Below are 17058 nucleotides of genomic sequence, written 5' to 3' on the forward strand. Positions count from 1 at the left end.
TTCAGTTGGACAGCCAAGCTCCACGAATGGAGGAAGCCAGCTTGATCTTCATTGTGTATAAATATGAAGGCCGTAGCCTTTGATAGAAGCTTTTTGAACTTTTGAACTAATATTGTAATTTCTGAGCACGAGCTACAGCTCGGTGTTTTGTTTTTGTAAGCCAGTTTTGGCATGACATTAGACTCTTGATTATGAATAAAGGCAAGCAGATGTGGATCTAATTCTGAGCTTTTAAGGGAGCTATAGCTCTCAGGTTAGGGCCCAACCTGAGAGCAATAGACCTCCTCTTCTTTGTAGTGTTATTTGCCTTTCTTTTGAGCACTTTGTTTCTTTGTTTTGACTTGCATTTCAAGAACACAGTCTGCTGATTTGATTTCTTTAATGAGATTGAGTAGGATTAGCTTATGGTTAAATCACTTTCAGTTGCTTAGATTAGAATAGGAGGATTGTAATTCATTGGAGCTCCAAGAAAAGGTTGATAGTGCCTTCACTGCCATCTCTGTTTAGAGGTTGGGGTGCAGTCTGTACCAACCACCAAAAAACACAGTCTTTTTCTACTTTTATGCAAGCTACAACACAGTCATTTTAATCATAGATCCATCCATGCATTCTGATCTTGAGCCATACTTCTTCATTCGAACTCCATGCACGACTTCTCTTCACGATTTACATTGCTGTTCATTGGTTTAATCGCACAGGTAGCACAGGTTAATGGATTCTCGTTTTTGGTGCAAGACATAAGCAATTTGTTTTATTTACACTGCGCAGTATCATTCCATTTCCTTCTTCTTCTTCTTAACCATGTCTAAAGCCACCTACTCGACCTCTGTTCAGCTCGTTTACCTTCCAACTCTTCCATTGCCCACGTAGCTCCATTTTCTTGACCTTTCGTTGCTTCCATCCTTCTATCCACCAACCAACTTCGTGCACTCTTTCTCCATCTTATTTCTCTGCCCCTGAGCCATCACAAGCTCCATCTCCATCTTACCTATCCACCCAGACCGCTCCATCACTTCACCATCACCCAAAACTCCCACGGTAGAACATCCTGTAGAAGTTAGCAGACTTCCTGTAGAATTCCTGAGTTTCCTGTAGGATCCCCTGCAGACATCCTGTAGAAGCCTGCAAAATCGGTTGCCGAGCACCTGAACATTGTGGACTTCTGTGGACTGATGCTAGGGATCCCCTGGGACCTCTCCTAGCCCTCTTGACCTCTCCCAAGCTTTCTCTCCCTTCGCACCACCTCTGCACAGCCAAACCCTAATAAGAAACAAAACCATAATCACTCCAACCACTTAAGAAAAAATACAAAAACAATGTTCTTTTCAATGGAAGTAGTTTAAGTTCATGCATTTCATATCACTAGCAGTAATGGCATCATTCTTAGACACTTGCACTCCCACCATTGCATCATAGAGATTAAGCTAGTCAGATTAGGGTTTACTAGGGTTTCCATGTTTTGGTTGGCTTTCAGTTCATTTTTGCAAAGTAGATTAATTTCCTTTGAGATAGCCTTCGTCCATCATTTAGAAAGCTTCTTCTGAGAGCATATAGAAGTTGGCTTGAGCCCTAGCGGACTTGTGCCAGCTGACCAAGTGACAGCTGCGACAAGAGCTAGTACTTGAGCATACAGCACCGTCGCTTCCAAGTTTGTACAAACTACCGGGTTGATAAAATTAGAGATAGGAAGCCCCAGGAGTTGTAGCATTATTGCTACAATACTGGAGCCCACCAGCTGCAAGTCAGGCAACATGTGAGGCCATTTGGATGCGGAAAATTCTAGTTGGTTTGTTTGATCAAAGGATGGATCCAACTGTGATCTATTGTGATAATCAGAGTTGTATCAAACTCTCTGAGAATCCAGTATTTCATGACAGGTGCAAGCATATTGACATTCGGTATCATCATCTCAGAGGTTGTGTGGCGAGGAGGATCATGTTGTTGCAGTATATTTCGACTGAGGAGCAAGATGCTGACGTTTTGACTAAGGCATTGTCAAAGTGTAAATTCAAGTTCCATAGAGATAGGATCAGGGTGGCAAATAATCCCTTTCTTGTTGAGAGGGAGTGTTGAAAATAGCAACAAGAAATGCTAAAAATAGCATTGCTATAGATAGCATTTCAGGATATATTCCAATTTTAATTTGTCCTTGAATTAAAATTGAGAATTAAAATTTGAATTTAGTCTCACCAGCTGTTTGAAAAATAATTAATTAATTCATCTTGAGTTAATTAGTTGGAGAAATTCAAACATGAAGTCTTTGTGAAGTCATGCAACAGTTATCCCTTTGATTGAGGAAGTTATCCTTTAATTAAGGAGATAATGATGAGTTGTATTTGAGTTGTAATTAGTTATCTTAGTTAACTGAGTTAAGTCTAATTAAATTAGTTCCAAACAGTTTGTGGAACTAATTGTGAGTTCAGTTAGTTAATGCATGCATGCATGCAACTAGTGTTCTCCAGATAACTGAATATTCTCTCATAAATAACTCATGCATGTCAGTTCAGACAAAGAACCAATTGAGATTAAAGGCAGGGAAAGTGTACTATCAGTTTCAAGAATATTCCTATGAGAATATCTCTTGCATGCAGAAGGAATTCATTCCTTGAGGATTGCACAGTTTCTACAGAGGTTAGAGCAGTGTGTGAGGTGAGAATCACACAGGTTATAGCTGGATCACCTAGGAGAAACAACGCAAGGAAATAGGAGGCTTGGAGGGTAGAGGAGAAGGCATATGTGTTGTCTATTTTGTTTATGAGAAGCAGTGAGGGATTGTACTGAGAACTGGATAACTGTGAGAGCTAAAGCTTTGTGTAATCCTGAGATATTTCCACTTGTATGATAATACAGATAGTAGGGTTTTTAGCTGAGGCTTTCCCCAGAGTATTCTTCTATGTTTCATGTGTGATTGAATCTTCTTCTATGTTATATGTGTTCTGTTTGATCTTGCCCAAAATCAATTAAGCTTCCGCAAGTTTGATTGTGGAAGTAGATTAAGTATTTTTCTTTAGTACATTGCATAATCAATTTAATCTACAGTGAGAATTTCTACAGTGTACATAAATCATTTTTATAATGATAATGTGCATATGGTTTGTTATGTAAATTATTGTGGGGAAGAGTGATAAAATATAATTTTACATACCAGACAGTTGTGGGAAGTTGTGAAAGGTGAGGAGGCCTTGGCTTTATGGCAATTTCCTACCCGAAGGGGTTGATTGCGCTTGCCTGCCTGAATTTCCTCTCCCTAGAGATAGATGATCTCAGTAAGGGAAAAGAGTTGGCCAAGATGGTGAAATGGGGAAAATACAGAGGCAACTCTGTTGTTTTTGGACCCTATTGGAGGAGGCCCAAAATTCCTCATAGAAGGGACATTATCAAAGGAATAGGCAGGATGTTGCCAAGAGGAATCTTATATTGGACCTTATGTGGTCATTGGAATTCTTGAGGTGGTTGGTTAGTGGAATTCCAGGCTGGACCTGGTATGGTCTCTATCAAAGAATTGTTTGGATGTTAAAATGAATCGATCTAGTTGTGGAAAGCAGTTCCCATGTGTTGGGAGGATCATTATTTTGTCAATGTGGTTCTCATAGAAGAACAAATCAACTAATCAGTTATTTGTTGTGTTAAAAATGAATTTTCTATATAATTGTGTAAATATTTTATGTACATTTTGATAGGAAATGAGCCTAGTGTTTGATAAGGAATTATTGGTAGTGTAGTTCCTTTATTGTATTACCAATCTTATGAATGTCTCTAGCAAGGGCTAAGACAATTTTCACTTGATGCAATTATTGATCATTTCGATGATTAGAGAGCTAGGTGCTCTCTGAGTACTTTTAGAAGTACTGTGTGGATGTCTTTAGCGAGAACTAAGACAATATGCATGTGGTGCAATGATTTATCATTTTGATGACTAGAGGGTTGGTGCTCTCTGAGTACTTGTGGAGGTACTGTGGTTAAAATATCACTTGACATTGTATAAACGAGTGATAGTTATAAGTATTTCATTTGATTGAAAATGTTGTGACTAATGTGATTATGTTGGATTTGTTGATCATAGATTACAGGGTTCTTGTTGTTGGGTTGTTAAACCATTGGAGCGCTTGCGTAAAAGTGATCATGTCTTCTAAGAATAATCGGTAAGTAACAGTAAGTTGGTATAGATATTCTGTTTTGCTTCTATGAATTTGAGTAATGGCCAAGTGATGGAAAGTAGAATTTTCATATTTTCGTAGCTATAAATGCTTATGACTATTGATTTTTCTTATGTTATAGCATTATTGTTATTGCTTATTGGTATTTATTGGAATGAAATCCTTCATTTTGAAGGGGAATTATTCCCTTTTGGGTTGTTTAGATTGTTATATCATGAGTAAAAGTTAAAGTTCCAATGAGAGATGAACATTGAGGATGGTGTTCTCTTTAATGGGGGGGTATGTAATATTCATTCAATGCTCATGAAACATGATTAATTAACATGTTTAATGTTGATAGAAAGAACTATTTCTTGGTAAATAAGTTAACAAATCCTCTTGTATTTCTCATTGGTTCTTGATAACAACCTTGTATTTTATTTATTTATTGGAGATCTATTCTATGGAGGGTTTAGTTACAGGGAGGAAGTTCGTTATGAGATAGCACATAGAATATTTCTTACCAAAAAATGGAGGGGATTCACCTTCCTTCACTGCATTCTGAGTCTTACTGGAATGCGTAAAACAATAGGGAAATAATTTCAAGAAGTGACACTGCTACAAAGATTAGGTGGAAGCATGTTTCCAAGCTTGAGGGAGCCATGAGAAACTTGTTTCATTCCAAGCTCCATTCATGTAGAATCAACCTGCCAGACATGGTTTGCATCTTCGCTAACTCTCATTGGTTTTAAGGAAATATGGTTGAATAAAAATTGTGCTTCAAGCTTGCAGAAGATATGGAGAGAGCAAGAGACCATTCACATTCTTCCTATGGAGTCATTTTTGGATGGGCTAATCGATTGTAACAATGGTTAAGATAAGTAACTCATCCATTTTCTTGAAGGAAAATATATGTGTTTAATTGGGTATCTTTGGAAATATTTCTTAGAAAAAATATATAATATATATACATAATCGCATGCAGTGAGGAATGTGGAAAAATATATGAGTATTTTTGTGTCTTTTGAAAAGATAAGTTACTACATTATTTTCCCAAAAAGGAGAGTATATATACTATGCATATAGAGGATTTTAATGATGTTATGTTCTTGGAAAAAAAATGCTTGAGAAATTTACACATAAAATAATTTATGTGGAAAGCTAGGGATATGTTATTAGTATTTGCATTGTTTCCCTACACTATATTTGTGGAAAGAAAACATACTTATATATATACATAAATTATAAAAGATGATATAAAAGTTTCCTGAGAAAAGAAAATAATATTCTATTTGACTTTTTTAGATTAATTCTTGGAAATACTTCCATGACTTCAAGTATAAGTTAACCAAGGTAACTTTTAATGGGTTGTGAACCAAAGAAAATAACTTATAAATCTTTATGCATGGAAAACATAGGTTACCCAAGTTGTTTTTTTGAAAAGGTTGTAGAAAATTTGTATTTTTATGCATAAAAAGACAACTATTATGTTAGTATTCTTTGGATAAGAATTTGTATTGCATGCAAATATAGATAATTATTATGTTATCATTTGAAAAAGAATACGTTGTTTGGTATTAAGTTATGGTAAAAGATTTCCATGGTGTGTTATGTTGATGGTAAAGTTTAGATATTTAATAAATCCATGGAAAATATTTTGAAGGATTCTCATGCGTAAGAGATAACCAATTATGGTAATTTCATTTGAAAAAGGATATTTAGTTATGGGAAAAGATAATACCCTATGCATAGATCAAATGTTCATAGATAACATAAGTCATAAGAATTTTCTTTGGAAAGAATATGTTGTTCTAGTGCATGAAAGATAAGTCAATTGTGTTAATTCCTTTGCAAGAGTTTGCAAAAGTTACATTTTTTGGTGGGTAAAAAGGTAAGTTATTTGTTTGTTGTATATTGGGTAGTTTGATTTAATTGAATGGTTTAGTGCATAAAAGGTTAACTTTGTTATTATTTTAAAAAGGTTTTCCTAGTTCTTATGCGTGAAAGAAGGGTTAATTATCATACTTTCTAGAAAATAAATGCATGAGAACTTTGTACATAAAAGAGAGAGAAACTATTTTGGGTTCTTAAAAATTAGTATCTGTTATTTACACAAATAAACAATCATTTTATTTGGAAAGAACACATATGAAGAAGCATAGAAACAATAGTTAATTGCATCAGTCTTTTTTGAAAAGGGAAAGTATTCCCATATGTAACATAAATATCTAGACCCTCTTAAAGAAGGGATATGTGTTGCATACATTAAAATAGGGCTATTATGATAAGCTCTTGCATACACAAAGAATAGTCATTATGTTATAGAGATATGTCCTTTGCATGGATAGAAGAACTATTGAGCTATATTTCTTTAGAAAAATTATGTGATTATTTTTATGCTATCATAACTATTATGTTAATTTCTTTTGGAATAAGATCATGTATATGCATGCAAGATTTGTATTAGCTTTCATTTCGAAAAAATATACATTTATATGCGGGAAAATATACATTTGTATATTAGCTTATAGTGGAAAATATTCTTTGGGAAAGAAGATGAATTTACAGGCACAAAAACCATAGTAATGTGTTGGTTTCCTTGGAATATATATATATATATATATATATATATATATATAATGTTAGTATGTGATCAAGTGATCAATTTTTTTCTCAAAAATGAAATTCCCATAAAGTCTTGAAACTGGTGTCAAGTCGAAGTTCCCATTGTTTGAATCCAACGACGTTCATTTCACCTCAATCTGAGACCGTATGCTCTGGATATCGCATTCTGATCGTTCCCAAACAGGTAAAATTTGAGCAGGTCTGTTGACTGGGATGACCATACTACTGAGTCAGCAGGGTGACTGTGCAGGGTACGAACCAATGCGAGGCTTCCAAGTGTCATCCTCTGACTCATTTGAATTTGGGCGCATTTGATTGGTTAGTGGTCATTTGAGGTGGACCATTAATATGGTGTCGCGTGGCCCAGTCATGGGTTGCTAAGTGGCACCCTAGAGTCGACTAAAATTTTGTTATGGCATGAAATGGCCTCCGCAGGGTTTGAACATAGGAATTATAATCCAACAACACAACACTCAACCAATAAGCTACACGGTGGGACTTAACAACCATAGTGGACAAACGTTATTTAAGGTTTGGGCAAATGAACGTTGGGCATGGGACTGGGGCTAAGACCCTGGCCCCCAGTCACCTTACACCCATGAGACCACAGGCAAAATGGATTTAAGGGCTCGGGCTTAGCCCCGTCCCAAGGTTTCGGAACCTTACACATAATTGAAGTGGAGGTGTAAGTAAGGGTTAAGTTCTTGCAGAAAGAGGGCTAGGGATAAGGCCTAGGTCCTGGTCACCGGCAACCATAAGATCGTGTCGGAGAGTGCTTGCAAAGGGCACTTATGAGGAGCCCTAGCTTCCAGTTCCATTGGCACATAGAACCACTAGCAAGGAAAGACGGAAGGTGCTAAGGAGCAAGCACGAAGATTTGAGGGCCAACCCCGGGTCCTATGGAGAAGTTGGAACCGTGGCTTAGCGGATAAGGGCTAGGCTAACGGGGGTGGGCGTTAAGGCTTAGTCCTCGGCCCCATGTGACCTATACAACCATGATTTTTGGAGTTAAGGGATCAGAGAAAAAATTAATGATTCAAAAAAATGCACATTTGGAGGGCGATTTTGTCGCTCGGTTAGCGGAATTCGGGGTAGAATTGTAGTACCGTTAGAAAAATGGTCTGATTTGAATGATGATTAACAGAAAAACTCATATGGGCATTTGGGAGCCATATATTTTGGAGTGTTTGATGAAATTGAGCTCATAAAGAGTCCACTTAGGGGTTTTTGGATGTTCTGAATCCATTGATGACCTCTAATTTTTTATTTGAGCACATCTAAGTATCTTTTTTGCAGGTTTGAGACAAAAGGTGTATGGATCAATCAAGATTTGGAAGTAGTTCTGGAAGGTGTTGAGCATGGAGAAGGCCTTGTAGGGGTTTTATCACCTTCAGAAGTCTACTGCAACAACTGTTACTTTCACAGTTCAACTCAGGTTCACTTTTCTCATTATGTTATGTTGAGGGAAGTTTTTTTTATGTGCTTCAATGTGGAATTGAAGTGTTCACATGCTCATTTTAGCTCATTTCAGTTGGAGTATAGAATATTTGTAGGAGATGCTTTATGTTGTTGTTTTTTGTGAGATTTATTTGCAAGAGAACATTACCTTGTAGGGGTAATAGCCACATGTTTCCATCAACAAATGTTTATGTACTCCATTTTTCTGTTGAATATATGAGTGGTATAGCTATGTTGGCAGACCTAGAGATGTAGCCCATAAGGGGTGAACTCTGTCAAAAAATATTTTGTTATCTCTTCATTATGCCTGCATGAGTTGTGTTGTTATGTTTCTTATGTTAAGTTACATGTGAAGAATAATTCATGAATTGAAGAGATAGGGGATATTTTGTTATCTCTTCATTATGCCTGCATGAGTTATGTATTCACATGCTCATTTTAGCTCATTTCAGTTGGAGAATGTAATATTTGTAGAGACAGGAAATATTTTGTTATCTCTTCATTATGCATGCATGAGTTATGTGTTCACATGCTCATTTTAGCTCATTTCAGATGGAGTATGGAATATTTGTAGGAGATGCTTTATGTTGTTGTTTTTTGTGAGATTTATTTGCAGGAGAACATTACCTTGTAGGGGTAATAGCCACATATTTCCATTAACAAACGTTTATGTACTCCATTTTTCTGTTGAATATATGAGTGGTCTAGCTATGTTGGCAGACCTAGAGATGTAGCCCAGAAGGGGTGAACTTCGTAAAAAAATATTTTGTTATCTCTTCATTATGTCTGTATGAGTTATGTGTTGTTATGTTGCTTATGTTAAGTTACATGCGAAGAATAATTCATGAATTGAAGAGATAGGGAAAACCTATTTGTTTCAAGACCTATTTTACCTTGCAAAGCATCAACATGGTCCTATTTTTTTATTTTGCTTGATTGTGGAGAAGAGGAAGAAGACACCTACTTTATTTTCAGATCATTATGCTTTATTGCATTAGTTTTATGGATAAGAAAACATGTTTTTACATGCCCTATTGTGTTAGATTTCCTCGAAAAGGAAACATGTGTTTGAATGCTCTATTGTGTTAAGCATTCTTTTGGGAAGATTCTTTTGGAAAGTGTATGCATTTGCATGCATAGGGACAACATTCATTGTATTAGCTTTATTTGCATATTTGCATGCACCAAAAAATAACTAAAGGGCTAGTTATTTTGATCAAGTTTATGTAATTCACATGTAAGAATATTATACCTGATGTGTTAATTTCCTTAAAAGGAATGTCTGTAAAATTGTAGTGATTTGGCTTGCAAGAATGTGCTCTTATGCGATGGGAATATTAGTTAATGTGGTATTTGTTTATAGAATGCATTGATGGTTATACGCTTATAACTAATGCATATGTAGTGTTGTTAATGGAAGCATGACGTAATATTTTATTTGCCTTTCATGAATGTACATGAATAGATGGTGAAGCACCACTAGTATAGATTTATGAATTGGTTTGATTAATACTTTATGTAATCATGATATCGAAGTTTGTTGATGACAACCATGGCAGGAAAGGATGGTGACATTGTGCAAAGGATAAATTATGTTTAATATTGTGGTAGGTAAATAATTAATGGTCCATGCAGATGAGTGTGAACTGCAAGATGGTCCACTGATGAAACAAGCAGGCCACAAAGATATAAAGATTGAAAATTTGTGGGTAAATGATATCATGATGATTGCAATAGCTTTTAGCTAGATATATTGTACTTAAATGATATTTCCTTGTAAGATTTGATGACAATCATTAAGGGATGAAATCCATTATAAGCCATTGAGTGACGGGTGAACACCCTCACGAGCGTTTAATAATAAAATTAAACTTGTGTTGGTTTTCACCCTACGAGGTTTCCAGGGTATATCGGTGTTCAATGATGTGATTGCTTATTGTGTCAGTTTGATGATGTTGATTCCTTGCATGATGTGATGTTCATAATATCAAGTATGTGATTAACTAATATGGTTAAAGGAATCATGAAATGGATGCAAGGTTACATTAGAAAGTTTATGTTAATATGCTACAACAGTGGTTGTAATGGTTATGTAATTTACTATCCCTTTACTAAAGTTACTCTATAATGACGACGATTCTATCTAATGGTTAATGAGGAATTTGGAATAGTAATTTGGATAATTACCCATGGGTAAAGTTGTTGAGAAATGACAACAAGAAATTTTAGTTTAATTTGTCCTTGAATTAAGTTGTGAATTAAAATCAAATTCTATTCTCATACAAACTTGTAAATAGTTAATTAAGTTTAATTAACTAAATTAGCTTAGGAAGTTCGAGTTGGAAGTCTTTCTGTAGTCATGTATATGTTCTCCTTAAGTTTTAGGGGTCCAGATTGAGTTTATTTGCGTTGTAATTAGATAACTTAGTTTGACTGAGTTATAGACAATTAAACTAGTTCTAACTATTTGTGGAACTAGTAGAGGTCTAGTAATGAGTTGGTGCACTGGTGCATCCTCAGTGCTACTCCATCTAATTGAAGATTCCATCATGACAAACTCTTGCATGTTAGTTCAGTGAAAGAACCAATTCAGACTAGAGTGCAGAGACAATGTACTATCAGTTGTAGAATAATCTGAGTTGTACAGGTCATGCATGAAATCAGAGAAGGACCTAAGTTTGGATTGTGTAGTTATGGAAGAAGGATTTCCCAATTAAATATGGGTTGATCCTTTAGGAATTGCACAAGGAAATATGGGCTTGGCAGGCAGCATAATTGGCTAAGTGTTGGACAAAGTGGGCTTGTGACGTAGAGAGTTTATCATACTTGTGCAGGAATTGTTCTTGTGAGAACACGCTTTGTATTATCACTCAAATTTATGATTAATGCAATAAATATTCGGGGTTTTGAGCAGTGGATTTCCCCAGAGAAGCAATTGTGCTATGTGTCTTTGATTATCTTCCTCTTGTCGATTATTGTTTTCATTGATCTATTGGTATTCGTTGTTTAAAGAGTATAATAGATTCTTGTCTTGTGTTTTAGTACATTACATGAGTTTTGAATCTACAAGAAAATATACATGGTATCGGAGTTGAAGACAATATAATAGAGCAGATTTCAAAGTTTTGAGTTTTGGTTTACAAGTGAAATTCGAATTTGCAATACATACTTCAGGATCGGCAAATGGCTTTCTATAGTTTGAGGCTCGAGTATGCCTTGAAAGGAAACTCAATTTATATAGCCTAGAAGGATAGGATGGAAGTTGTGCTAAAGGGTAATGGCCTCAAGGAATTCATTGAGAAAGGAATTCCTAAGCCAACAACATCAGATGCACAAAATCTAGCTAAACATAAGAAGTGTGTGGCGAAGGCGGTGCGGATAATCCTTGAGGGAGTTCGAGACCACATTGTCTCAAGTCTCCATGGGAAGGAAAACTACATATGCTATGTGGTAAACATTGACGAACTTGTTCCATAACAACAATGACCATAGGAAATTTTCATTGAGATCCAAACTTCAAAAAAATCAAGATGGAGAAAAGAGAGACCATTCCAAAATACTTGACCAAGTTTAGTCACTGTTGTGATGAGCTTGGAAGTGTTGGAATAACCGTTTTCAAGGATGATATGGTGAGCCTAGCTCTCCTAGGCCTTCCCAAGGGTTGGAATAGCTATCAGGACTCTATCAATGGGAGGGAGAAGCTACCATATTGGGAATGACTTTGGTTGGATTTGATGCAGGAGGAGATCACAAGGAACACCAGAGATGGTTCCTCATCAAATGCTAATGATGAGGAAAATTGTGCCTTAGCAGGTAAGGCAAGGAAGTGGAAAGGGAAGGCTTCCCATTCCAAATCATATTCTTGTCATGGAGGCAAGAAGAAAGACATGTCAAAAGTTAAGTGCTTTCATTGTCATGAGCTAGGACATTTTGCTAGAAATTGTCCATTCAAGAAGTCCACAAAGAAGTCCTCAGGAGGAGAAACGGGTGAGGCTTTGGCCTCTCAATTCAAATTGGACTTTACTCTCATTTCATGCATGGTGTCATCAATGATGGGTAATGTATGGTACCTTGACAGTGGAGCTTCATTCCACATGACTAGTGACAAGGAGTTGTCCTGTGACATGGGGAGAAGGACCTCCAGATGCACATCGAGATGGGTGATGATGGAAGGTATAGTGCTATTGGATTGGGCACGGTTACTTTTTAGAGGGAGTAGGGTGCTCCTCTCACCTTGAGAGATGTCATGTATGTGCTTTGGTTAAAGAAGAACTTAGTATCGGTCACCATGTTCGAGGATATTGGCTAGGATGTGGTCTTTAGAAAAGTAAAGGCATTCCTTCGACACATAGCCATGGGTCAAGTAAAGAAGATCGCGATTCGAGTTAAGAATCTCTATAAGTTGGAGGTAGAGGATTGTTTTGCTTTGAGCACAAAAGCAGAGATGGTGTAGAGCCAAGACGTTGGTGAGTTGTGGCACAGGCAATTGGGTCACTTGCATCATGGGGCTTTGAAAATCATGCAACATATCTCTAATGGTCTTCCCAAAGGTACGCTAGAGAAAGTGGATACATGCAAGGGGTGTACTTTGGGAAAATACACCAAGGCTTACTTTCACGATGGAGACAATCAAGTAGAGTCAATTCTAGAGTGATTCCATTCAGATGTGTGTGGACCATTCTCGACAGCATCCACGAACAAACACAGGTACTATGTTATATTTGTTGATGAATTTTCTCATAAATTCTAAATACTTTTCATGCAGAAGAAGGATCCAACTTTCAAAAAGTTTTGTGAATTTAAAGCATTGGTCAAGAAAGAGTCTGGCAAGAAGGTTAAATCTTTGAGGAGTGATAATGATGGTGAGTATGTCTCAAATGAGTTTAGGAACTTATGTGCAGTAGAAGGGATTAAATGGGAGTTGACGACACCCCATAACCCACAATAGAATTGGGTGGCCGAGAGGAAGAACAAAAGAATTGTAGGGGCAACATGGGCGATGTTGCATGATGAGGGCCTACCACTACACTTGTGGGTTGAAGCATGCGACACAACTGTTTTTTTGTAGAAGAGAAGCCTACATCAGATACTTGGGATGAAAACACTAGAGGAGGCTTTCTCCGGTAAGAGACCAAATGTTGGTCAATTCAAGATTTTGTAGAAAATCATGTATATTCACAAGCTAATACAATTTTCTAAAGCAAGAAACAAGAATATACTTCTACTCTTTACATCGGAATCCCATAAACATTGAGCAAACAATAATCAATAGAGGAAGAGAATCAAAGGCACATAACACAATAAATATCTGGGGAAAGCCACAACTCAAAACCCCACTATTTGTTTTGTATTAATCCGGAAAATCAAGATGAAATTACAATGCTTATTCTCTCTAGAACAATCCCATCACTCAACAAATTCAATCTCCAACTCATAAGCAAGCTCAAGGCCAAAGCTTAGCCTCTTCACAAGATCTCCAAGTCTCTATTCCAATGTGTAATTCCTATGGAGGATAACTTGTATTTAAAGGGAAATAAATCCTCTAAAAATTGTGCAATCCATTAAGGATTAGTTCTTGAATGCATGCACTATGAGTGAAACTCATAAAAATCTAAAACAAATAGTACACTATCCCTACACTCTAGTCTCAACTGGGTCTTTCTCAAAATCGACATGCATGAGTTTCTGATGAGTAAATATTTAGTTAACTAGAGTAGCATTGGTGGAGTTCATTAGTGTCACCACTGATTGTTAACTCACTATTAGTTCTCTCAATCAGTTTGAGAACTATTTCAACTGAACTGACTCATGAAACTGTCTTCTATTTTACAACTCACAATTAACTCATACTAGACTCCTACAAAATAGGGAGAACATGCACATGACAACAGAAATACTTCCAACTCGAATTTCCTAAGTTAAGCAAGTTTAATAAACTTAATTTAACTATTTTAAGTTGCTATGATAATAGAATTCGAATTTAATTTCCAGTTTAATTCAAGGAAAAATTAAATTGGACTCTCTTGTTGCCATTTCTCAACACTCCTTCTCAACAAGAAAGATATTATCAACTACCCCGATCCTATCTCTGTGAAACTCGAATTTACATCTTGACAATGCCTTTTTCAATGTCAACATCTTGCTCCTCCGTGGGAATGTAATCTAACAACATGATTTGCCTCAATAGATAATATCTGAGATGATGATACCAGATATCAATATGCTTGAACTGATCATGAAAGACTATATTTTCAGAGAGTTTGATACAACTTTGATTATCACAATAAACCACTGTCAGATCCATCTGCTGACCAAACAAACCAACCAGGATATTTCTCATCTAGATAGCCTCACATGCTGCTTGACTTGCAACCATGTACTATGCCTCTATCGAACTGAGTGCATCTGATCTTTGTTTCCTTTTGTACCAAGAAATTGCCACTAACCCAATACTGAAGATCCCTCCTGATGTTCTCTTCCTATCGGATGGACTCCCTACCCAATCTGCATTGGTGAAGCCTTGAAGCTTCACTCCCTCTGTCCATTTGTACCATAACCCAAACTGAGTAGTGCCTATGAGGTATCTCAATACATGCTTTTCTGCCTTCCAATACATATTAGTAGGCCTAATCATCGCTTGACTAAGATGGTTAACTACATAGCACATATCTGGTCATGTGTTCACCAAGTACATGAGTGAACCCATAAGTTGCCTGTAAACAATAGCTTCCACTACTTCCCCTGAAGTAGAATCCTCCTTCCTCTAGTTACCAACTAGAGGAGTCTCCATGGGTTTACTACTCTCCATGCGGAATCTCCCAAGTATCTCGTTGGCATACTTTCCCTGAGATAAAAAAAAAACTCCCCATCTCCCTGCCGTACCTCCATGCCAAGAAACTAATGCATGAGCCTCATGTCCTTCATCTCAAACTCTCTTTACAGTGTTGATTTGTGGTAGCATCGGATGTGCTTTAGCCATGAAAATAGGTGGAGAGGCTAAAGCACATGAGATATCCAATACCAAGAAATGGTTTGGGGAAATTCCACCCGGTTAGAGAGATATTAAAATAATTAATATTTTTAATGGGGTTCCTAAGTCTAAACTTAGGAAAATTAAAATATTAATGGGTATTAATATAAAATTGGGTGAGAAGGTTCTAAATGACATGGATCAAGCCAAATCTAATCTTAACCGTTGATTAGAGACTTAATCTTGGTTGTTGAAGACTCAACAGGAAAAGTATAAGAGGAGGCTTGAGGATCAGTTGGAGACACACCAAGATGTATAAGTCAGTTTGATTTTCTGGAGCGGAGTTTGCTAAGAAAATTCGAACAAGTGATCTGAGTTACAAAGAGGGGTAGTGAGTACATAGTAGAGAGGTAGAGATACTTCCAGAGGGCCAGCGTAGTGACTGAGGAGGCTATGCAGAGGCAGCCAGAGTGTGTGCAAAGGCTGAGGGGCTTGCGTGGGTGACGCAAAAGGCCAGAGAGTTGACACAGAGAGGCAAAGGGATGACGCAAGGCATTCCAGAGCTACGCAGAGGCTAGCAGGGCTGACGTAGAGCCTTGGAGAAGCGTCAGAAGGATTTTCATGGGGCAGACTAATGCTGAGAAGTTGAATATCTACTTCCGATAAGAGGTATTATTACCGTGTAGAAATATCTATTGGGTGAGCCAGTTTGGCATCCTAGTTGTACTCAAGAAATCTGCATAATAATAAAACCCTTAGAATTGCTACACCGATTTTACCGCATTGGGTTTTTCTAGGGACAATTGTCCAAAAATAACGGTGTCCATTATGTGTTTGTCTAGTAGTTCAGTTGCTAATCTGTATATGAGTTATGGTTGCATTTGTGTTTATTTTAGATATTTATATGTATAAATAACTTGTTAAAGGAATAAACAAGTAAAAGAGATAAACCAAATAATGCAGTAGGATTTCTAACGTTTCAACCTTAGAAATTCCAACATGGTATCAGAGCGTTACATATCATAGGAGGTCTGAGGCACCATCTTAATGAGAATTATTTGCAGTAGTAGTAGCTATCCCGAGAGACAAGGCTTCTCCTAAGCAAAAAGCAGCAGAGAAGGAGTGACTCAGAGGGCCTGCATCTTTATTTCAAGCCAGAGAGAAGGCCAACGTAGAGGTAGAGAGAGGTAGAAGAGGCTCATGAAGAGCCACGTCATCCTACTCAGTCAGGTAGGCTTGACATAGTTGGCCAGAGGAGTGATTCAACCATTTTTAGGATTGCGCAGAGCTAGAAAGCTCAGTTTCTTCAGTCGCTGGGGCATAGGGAGCTATGGGCAGATTGTGGATTAGGAAGCTGGTGGGTTGATGTTGCTGTCGAAGCAGAACAGTACCTAACGGGATAGAACCAAGGTAGAGGGAGTTGTTGCCTTGACGGATTTCTAGCCAAGAAATCCAAATCCAAGTTGCAATTGCAAAGAGGATCGGAGAGGAGCGAATCAACAATTGGCAGGAATTTTTCTAGTAGGGAAATCGAGACTTAGAGGGAGTCTAGGAGAGAACTTCTAGGAGGGAAGTTGAGACTCAGAGCAAGTCCAGAAGAGGAGCAGAGATGGAAATGAACAAACTGATGGATCAGGACAGGTTGGACGGGGCCTCCAACTTTGTCATCTGGAAGGCCAGGATCCTCACAGTTCTGGATAGACATCACATCAAGGGCTTTGCCTTGAGAACCATGGCTATCCCGGTAGACCCAGCTGATAATGAGAAGTATGAGGATGCAATGGTGAGGGCGAAGTGCATAATCCTTGATGGGGTCAAGGATCATGTCATACCACATATTGCTGAAAAGAACACGGCAAAGGAGATGTG

The sequence above is a fragment of the Pinus tabuliformis genome, chromosome X, assembly GCF_031772625.1.
Source record: "Pinus tabuliformis cultivar Carrire ecotype Pingquan chromosome X, CPIR1, whole genome shotgun sequence".
NCBI lineage: Eukaryota > Viridiplantae > Streptophyta > Pinopsida > Pinales > Pinaceae > Pinus > Pinus tabuliformis.